Source organism: Lagopus leucura, unplaced genomic scaffold (genome assembly GCF_019238085.1).
Source record: "Lagopus leucura isolate 7727_CA_CO unplaced genomic scaffold, USGS_WTPT01 Super-Scaffold_100004, whole genome shotgun sequence".
Lineage (NCBI taxonomy): Eukaryota > Metazoa > Chordata > Aves > Galliformes > Phasianidae > Lagopus > Lagopus leucura.
The window spans coordinates 31,585,797-31,595,177 of NW_024962264.1; positions in this window are offsets into that span (position 1 = coordinate 31,585,797).

Sequence of the window (9,381 nt, forward strand, 5' to 3'; positions counted from 1 at the left end):
GAATGAATTTTTTAGAAGCAAGCTTCTGCTTTGTTATCCTTATTGTTCTCAGTTGGTTTCTTCAATTTTTTCTTTGTTTCTTCAGTGCACCTTCTTTGCATGTTTATTTATTCCTATTCCTTATTTTTTCCTCTAACTTTTATATTTGATCTGTATATTTAAAAACTATTTCATTTTGACTTATCCAAAGGATGGAGTGGAGAAATTCTTAGATTTGTGGGACAGATTAAGTAGGCAAAATGCTCACAAATCACTAAAATTATGCTCATACGACTACCTGGGGATAGAAAAAGGAATATGCAATCTCAGTAATGAGCAAATTGGCCAGAGAAATTCATTGACACATTATTTTTTAAAAGGAAATAATTATATAAATAGTGACTTTCCGTGCTGATCTCATTTGGCTGAAGTTCAGACTAGGGTTAAAAGATGTCATATTGGTTTAGCAGTGTGTTTGGTAATATTAAATCACAAATCTGACTCGCAAAATTGCAGAATCACAGGAATTTGAAGGGACCTCTGGAGACCATCTAGCCTAACCTCCCTGCTGAAGGAGGTTTCCTACAGTAGGTTGCACAGGAAAACTTCCAGGCTGTTTTTGAATATCTCCAGAGAAATAGACTCCAAAACCTCCCTAGGCATCTTGTTCCAGTGCTCTGCCACCCTCACAGGGAAGTTCTTCCTCATGTCCAGTACGTGTCTATTGCCCCTTGTCCAGTTGCCAGCCACTGCCAAAAAGAGCCTGGCCCCACGCACTTGACACACACCCTTTAGGAATTTATAAACTTTTATCAGACCCCCGTTAGGCTTCTCCAGGCTGAACAGTCCCAGGTCTCTCAGCCTTTTTTCATAAGAGAGATGTTCCAGGACCCCAGTCATTCTTGTTGCCCTCCCTGGGCTCTCTTTTAGAAATTCCCTGTCTTTTTTTTCTAACTGAATAGCCTAGAACTGGACACGGTATTTCATATGTGGCCTCACCAGGGCAGAGGAGAGGGGAAGGAGAACCTCCCTCGACCTGTTGGCCACGATCTTTTTAATGCACCCCAAGGCACTGGCCTTTTTGGCCACAAGGGCACACTGCTGTGCTCAGTTTTGTCAGGAAGGTGTTTGTTTTCTTTTGTTTGCTCGCTATGGTTTTCTGTTGCACTCTACGTCCATTTTGACTGTACCGAGAGAGCTGATAGGCAGTGGAGAACTGGAATGTTGGTGTCTCAGTTTGATGCTTGAATTTATACTCAGTAGAATGTAGGGAGTGTGAGCTGACAGCAAGAATGATTTGAAGAAGTCTGCCTGATTATAACTTACAATGCCAACAGTTAAATTAATGTTGCCCATTATTGCATATTAAATTTATATTTTGATCACATTGAATGTCTGGGAAAAAAAAAGTCTGAAACCATATACTGTGTATATGCTGCTAGTGCAGGTATTTTGATTACAGATTCCTGTGGTAAGGTTCACCAATAAGTGAAGAGTTGTCCTCTGTTAATCAAAATGCTCTGGAGAGTCTGCAAGCAGCACGGTGTAATGTCAGCAAAGAATTTCTACTGTGTTACTAACTGCTAGGAAAAAACTGCATAAACCAAGATTTCGTCCAACTGAATTTGTTTTTCTACCGTTTTGAATAAGGTAATGACTTAAAACTGTTGAACAAATTGACTTGCTTAAGAAACAACTGGCTTCTAGCTGGCAGGCAGGATTTTGTGATGTGATTCATCAGCTACTAAGCGCCAAGGTTAATGGCATATTCTATATTGGCAGTCCCCATCGTACTTGTATAGGTTGTTTTGGAAAGGAGGGAAGAAATGGGGCACGAGAAGGGAAAGGAAAGCAGTTTTCAGATCAGTTATTGTGATTTTTGAAGTATCCTGTGTACCAGAATGTCGCTGAATTCCAAGGCAGGCTTTGTGGATTTATCATACTTGTACTATACCTTTGTTTTTTGTAATTTTCCTCTTGTTGATTTTTCCAAGTAAAGATCAGAAGCATTGTCAAAGAAAGGGGAAAAAAACATAGTTCAACATTTATGTGCACTTTTTCAAAATAATTTTGAAGCAAAAGATGGCCATTACACTTGTATGATTTGTTGGCTCCTCCAGGAAGGATGTTGGGAGGAAAGAAACCAGGGAATTTTAATCTTGCTCTCACTGAACTCAATGGGAGTTTACCATTAATTTCTGTTGAAGCATGACCATGACTTAAGTCAGCAGATGAAATAAATAATGCTCAAGTCTTCTGCTTTCTATTAATTTTGGATTATTTTTATTATTGATAAGTGGGTAGGAGATAGGTAGGTCAGATGATTTATTTTTAAACTTTCCTGTGGACCTGCAGTAAAAAAAGCAGCGAATTCTTCTATTTGTGATCCATGGATGTAGAAAAAAAAAAAAAAAAAAACAACTGCCCATTTGGTAGAATTTGGGGACATATTGTTATGACCAATAGCAATTTAATATAGCTTCTGGGATTTGAACAGTGACACTTCCAATTATTCCCTAAACCATAGTGTATCCAGTGAGTTTGCAGTAAGTTATGAACTGAAGTTGTAAACTTCCCACTGAATTTGTTCTAATATTAAATGAACAGAATATTTTCTGTCCACTGCATCTGCATGGATCCTTCAATAGAACCCAAGTGAGGCGTGTCTTGAGACCATCAGTGCCTTTTTTACACAATTCTGTGTCAGGCATATAGATTAACACATTATCTTGTACTAATATCATGTTAAAAAGGGGAACTCAAAGTGGGAGCATATCATTTACTAGTAACTCATAAAACCATAGCATCAGTTGGAAGCACTTTGGAAAGCAATGAAAACTATTTTGAATGCCTAGCTGAATGTAACTGGGGTGTCCAACCTGTGTGAGAAAGAAAGCTGGGGCAAAACAGCAGGTCATGAGCAGAAACCTCAAAGCAACGTTTCTGTTGGAGCTGCACAAAACTTGCTGCTTTGACTTTGTAAATGGGAAGCTTCACAGGGGCAGGTTTTGAATAAGTGTACTGATGAGATCTTTCGAAGTAAGTGGGAGATAACAGCTTGCACATGTTGAATTCAAATTGGAAATGCTTCTGGCTGTGTGATCACAGTCAAAAGGTGAGCTCACAGAAAGGAGGCTTTGTCTCCTGAGATGAGCCTGTAACAGATGGAACAAATGCTAATTAAGGGTTGCTGTTGATTTTTATAATGGCATTTTTAAGTATCTTTATATGTCTGGATATAACCTTTTCACTGACATCATGCTCTGTGAGCCTGGGGAGCTTGGCACTGTGTTCACTAATTAGATCCATATTTATTATGGTTAGAGCTTCGTTCAATGCTAATTGAAGTATGAGTCCTTTGGCAAGCTTCAGTAAAATTAGGATAGAAAAGTCAAGTGAAGTAGTGATAAAATTGCAAAGAAATAATTTTTGCTTGTTCACAGTAGTTTCTTGAATTGGAAGATGCTTGTGTTGTAGTTCACAGATACTTGGTACTCAACAACATTTTTAGGGTCTCAGTAACTCCCTCAGTATGCAGGATCAAATTCTTTAACACTGGTTGTTTCTAAGTGCGTAGCCTGAAAGCTACTAAAGCATTTCAAGTTCTCCACGGCATTGAAATACTTTCAGCAAGATAATTATGTTAGGAACAGAACTATTTGTATGACTTATCACTTCAAACTGAGCCTTGGTGAAGACTATGTAAGGGTAGGAACTGGCTAAAATGATAAAATCACAGGTATTTGAGATTTTGCTGTTTTTCATCAGTGACAGCAAGCAAATATATTTCTACAGATGGGATGAAGGGCAAGAAACAGTCCAGGTTTATGCAACAGTTGACTGATCAGAATCAGAAGAATTACACTTGAGTAACAGCTGCTGGTAGACAACACTGAAATTCCTTCTTTTGGGGGGCTCGTTTTCCTTACTAGATACCTCAGAGGCCTGGAAATTTTGATGTTTTTATGAGCCAGCTGGCAACCAATGGGAATGTAAGTTGCAAAGCAGTCACTTTCTAACACAACTTCCTTTATCTTTGATCCCTTGGTGTAAATTGTTTCATGCTGAAAACATTTTGAATGAGAGATAGTAATGACTTTATTATTTCTTGATCAATCTTTAATTGCTTGTGTGTCTGTGTGTAAGATGAGCAAAGGCATTGGTCTGGAACTGACCAACAGTTCTGTGTATTTGAAGATTCAGAAAGTAGGTGATGGTTCCAAAAGTTATTTCTTATTTTTCTCAGCTACTTCAGCAATCTTAGAATTGTTCTTTTCTGAGTGGTGAACTGCTGAGTGGTTATGCCACCAAGAACCAACCCGCATCATTTGTGAACACCAGAATTTTCTGTAACCCTTTCCAGTTGTTTCATGACCTTAGCCTTAAAAATTACTTTTTGTCTTGATGTGCTTTTTAATTTTTAAAAAGCAGACCATGCTTCCTACCTGAATCCTATAGTCATTTAGCAGAATTTACTGTGAATGGAGTGCAGATGAACCCCTGAAGTACATGATATATGTAGACAGTGTTCTTTTGGGACTCCTTGCCGGTCTGCCAAAATCAGGGAGGAAATGGAAACGGAGAAGAGAAATTCTTGGTTTCTGAGTCATACTTGAGTCGAGCCACAGATGCCCTTTAAATTGTTCTAGGTGGGATCATGGAAATTGTATGTGACGGCATAGAGCTCTTGGTCAGTGAAGAAGTCCTGATCTAGAGTCGTGTGAGATTCGCTTGCCTGTTTTTATCTGAAAGGCTGTCCAAAATAGTGATGTTTCTCCTCCCTCAAGTTGAACTGGAGGAATTTTGCTTTAGTTGAGATTATTGAAACCCAGAGGGAAAGCTGTGTTAGAGACCCCTTAGAGGATAATGTTTTGAGAAAATTGTTCTTTTGATGCCTTGATTTGAAACTTATGTTTCTCATTAACATGAGCTGCAGGGTGTGTTGAGATCTGTCACAGGCAAATGTTTGCATTAGTTGGCAAGCATTGTGAATCCACTGCATGGGTGTGTAGGATTAAAAAGCAAAGTCAGAAAAGAAAGGAGACACTGAAACTGAATATCTGTTAGTAATTTCTGAGCCACAAGATTTCAGGAAAATTCTGTACTGTGCTGATTTTCAGGAAACCAGCTATCCTGACAGATTGACCAAAGCACTGTGATGTTAGAATATAGGCTCCTAATATTTTCATTTAGGGAAATATTTTTCTTCCCAACTGAACATCAGCATTTTGATGAAACCTGTCAGTTGGTGGATGTGAAACCATTGCACACAAGACCACCTTCTTCCCCCCCCACCCCCCTTTGGAATGATGAGTGAACTGCAAGTTGTTTTTTCCCCTCTGCAGGATTTGTACAGTAGTGTACTACTACTGAAGAAGTGAATCCTCTGAGCTGAAGGCTTCAGATCTTGCTGTCTGCAAGGGAATTACTGCAAATTCGTTACCTTTGAGTTTTTTCTGGTAGCTATGATAGTTATGTTCAGGGAGAGAATATGGAGTAATAGGAACACTGTTGATGTGTTTCACTCCCAGTGAAGACTTAGAATAACCTGTTTTACTGACTAGATTGTGTATTTCTTCTGTTTATTTTGGGTATCATTTTCTTTCTTGGTAATGTAATATCTTTTTAATGAAAAAAGGAGATAAGATAGCAGAGTTTGAGTTCTGTGATGCCAGCATTATATTGTGTGAGGTCATTTGATATATTGCTCACTGCAGCAAGTGTGGATAAACTGAAAGATCTGCATGAGACTTAGAGCAACGTGCTGTCATATGTCAGATTTTATTACGAGATACCAGAACCTAATTTGACAAATGAAAAGAGAGTAGCCAGTCAACATAGAACAAAAACTTTTACAGTTTGTGAAAATTAGCTGTATAGTAGGCTTAAAATATTCAGTAACTATTCTGATCTCCTTTGGTGATTGCTTGTTACTATGTAAATCTTGTGAAAAGAATGCAAAATTATTCGTGTTCTGAGATGTTAAATCAGTGCTTTCTACCTTGATGGAGTATTTCCTTGATGTGAGTTCAGTGCATGTCAAGAACATAGTCTATTTACTCAGTCTTATGTAATCTGAGGTACAAATGACATTATTTTGGTAGAGTGCTCTACTTAAAGACTTCAGATCTTTATTTGCTTATCTTGTACAAAATAATTCTGTTGATAAATGTGCTTGCAGACTCACCAGATCTAGCAGAAATGGTTGCTTCCAGTGTGTGGCTGCTAACATAAACTTACTGGTGGTTTTACAAACAGAATAAAATACAAGTGAAAAGAAACTAGTGGTGGGTTAAAGGGAGAAGGCAGAGAATGATTAACTCAGATTTTGCTTGGTGTTAACATTTATCTATGAATTTGTTTTAGAACTTGCCTTTAGTACTCCTAAAGACAAGGCCTCGGTAAGGAAATTTTTACCTGATGAAAATGATCTTTGGTAGTCTAGAGGGCTAAAAAGAGTAACTTGGTCTAATTCCTCATAATTTATTTGCTTTTTTAAGTGTTGCAGGTACAGTTGAGAAACATATGAATTCTTATTACTATATAGCTCTAAATATTTAATATATAATTCTGATTATTTAATATATATTAGAATAATAGTAACATTATCTTTTTCTGCCAATGTTGCTTTATTTTCTTCTTGTTTGGATGCTTGTTGCTGTATCATCACTATGTCTACATAATGGCATTACCAATATATAAGCTTAACTTGTTTCATTACTTGCTGAGTTACTTCTAATATTCTCACTGTTCACCACATTTCTTATTCCTTCTTCTGCCAGAACCCTGTATCCTTGTTAAAATCTAATACTGGAATTCTGTTAATCAGGTTCTCAAATAAGATCAGAATCTGACAGAAACATGTGATTGTACCTACCACGTGCAAAGAGAAGACTTATGGGCTGCTCAAATAATCTTTTTTCCACTATATTGCTGACTGTATAATAAGCGATGGGTAAGAGTCTTCAAAAAAATAAAATTTGCTACTCATTTCAGTGACATAAAGGCTATAAAATAACTTTTTTCCTTTTGAGAAACAATTACCAAATCAAAACTGCATTTCAAATGAGGTAATGTTGCTTCTGCTAAAAACTTTGTGAAAGTCTGTTTTAAAATGTGACCTGGATATCTTTGAGGCATCTTTTTTTTTTTTCATCTAGCCCTTACTTACTTGCATGACATCTGAAGGGACCTTTAAAAGGAAGAATGAGAAATGGTTTTTGTAGTAAATATTTTTAAACCTCTGTCTGGGAAAAAATACTTGCACTTGGTCAATATAAAATATTCTGAGAAGATTAAATATTTGCATGACACAGACTCAGAATAGGAGTAGCTTAGTTTTGAGAATTGCTGTATTCTGTATTGACTTGGGCAAGACTTTCTTGCCACTAAGGCAAGTATTAGCTCCTTGGCTGGTAGGTCCTAAAGTTCATACTCAAAAATATATTCTTATGAACAAAGCATTTGAATAAAGAGTGTTTGATTAACTGAAAGAGAATTATCAGCTGTACAACATCTCTTGGAGCCTCATTCACAACATGTATGTGAAGACTGCTTAGCGTAAGTTCTCATATCCTTTCCTTTCATTAGGTAGCAAGTAATGTGGTTTTGTGAAATCTCTGCAGAAAAAGCTTTCTCCTAAGGTACTTTTCCAAGGTAGCCATACAAAAATAACTTGTTATGATAGCAAATTTAGACTGAAGTCATAAAGTGCTTTAACCTTCTGCAATTGCCAATGAAAACAAAAACTGCAAAATTGCTTTCTCTGACCTACAGTCTCGCAGGTGGTCTTAGTCATTTACAGAAGTTACTCTGCAATAAAGCAATTATGTTTGGTGGAACACATATACACATATGGTGATGGAGGCCCCCCTTAAGAATCTTGACTTGATCCAGCTTCCCGCTATCTGGTTCTTAGTCTACTTCCCCTGTGGACCTTCCAGACTTGACACATACCCAAAGAGCCCAGCAGTGCTTTTCAGATGGCTATTTAAAGTAGCATTGGAGGGGGACAAACAAAAGCTAACAATTAAAATGAATGTATAGCATTTTGTTTGATGAAGACTGGAACTGAGTCTTATTCAGTGAGACCTAAAAGTCAATATGGTAGTGCCAGACTTTGCTCTGACAGTGCGTTTTGGCTTTCCCTGGGACCTATGTCTAACAGCAGCAGTCCCACAATTATGGAGTGGAAGGCCTGTGCAGCTAAACTTTTACCTCAGTGACAACCAGGCATGTGCCAGATGCAATGCATTGTGCTTTTTCCTGACAAGTGTAAGACACAGTGATGTGGCTGTTGCATGGGAAAGGCTGAAGTAATCAAATCTGTGTTTCAGTCTGTTCTTCCTTGTAGCTAAGAAACAGGCTAAAGGGAGGGGGAGAAAGATGATGGATGATAGCTTTTATATCTGCTCTCTTTTAATCACAGTGCTTTACTAGGTCAGGGGCTTGGCTTCTAGACAGAGGAGAGAACAAGGCTCCTACACAAAACATCCAGACTTGTCCCCTTAAGATCTACTTTTCCCTGAAGTTCCCAACCTGGCTCCTACTTAATTCAGTGTTTTTTGTTTTTTGTTTTTTTTCCTCTTGGTCCCTGTTTCATCTTCAGAGCTTTATGTAACCAACCATTCACTTTTTTTTTTTTTTTTTTTTTCCCCTTAGGGCACTATCAAAAAGGAGAGCTGGAACTAAATGATCTCCAAGGTTCTTTTCAACCTAGGTCATTCTATGGTTCTGTGATTGTATGATCTTCAGTGAAGTTTAGTGAGAGACAGTGATCTGTTGATTGTTTTCCAAGTGATTTCTGTTTGTAAGACAATTTTGCCTGCATTTATAGAGCCGGTTGTGTTCTATATTCACTTGTCTTTTAACATAGTAGTTGCTGTTGCAATCTTAATTTATACCACTGTCTCATTAAGTATGTCTTAAATGCATTTGGAACATTAACTGTTTAACCAATATCATTAGTTTCTCTACTTTCGTTGCTCTGCTCCATGGTAGAGGGAGCAGGGCTGTACAGCAGCAATCTAACTATTATTAATACTAGTAATAATAATAAGTACTGCTAAGAGTACTGAAGAATGTTGAGATATGAAGATTTACAAAAACAACAGCAAGAAAACAACAAAATGTTGCATAAGTGTCAAAGAAACCCTCCGTGGAGTGAGGGACTAAGTAGCTTATGATTTAATTTGATCTACACTGATGTTGGCAAGAACACTTGCAAAAATTACATGCCCACTTTAAAAATTATTTCATACTTACTGAAAGTTAGGTGTTGGTGATATCTTTTTTTGTAGCTGGAGCGTGGATGGTGTGTGAAACTTTTGACTGTGCAGTCTAATCAATACCACCAGTGTCAAATAACTTTTCTAATGCATCTTAGGTTCCAAGTGAGCTCTA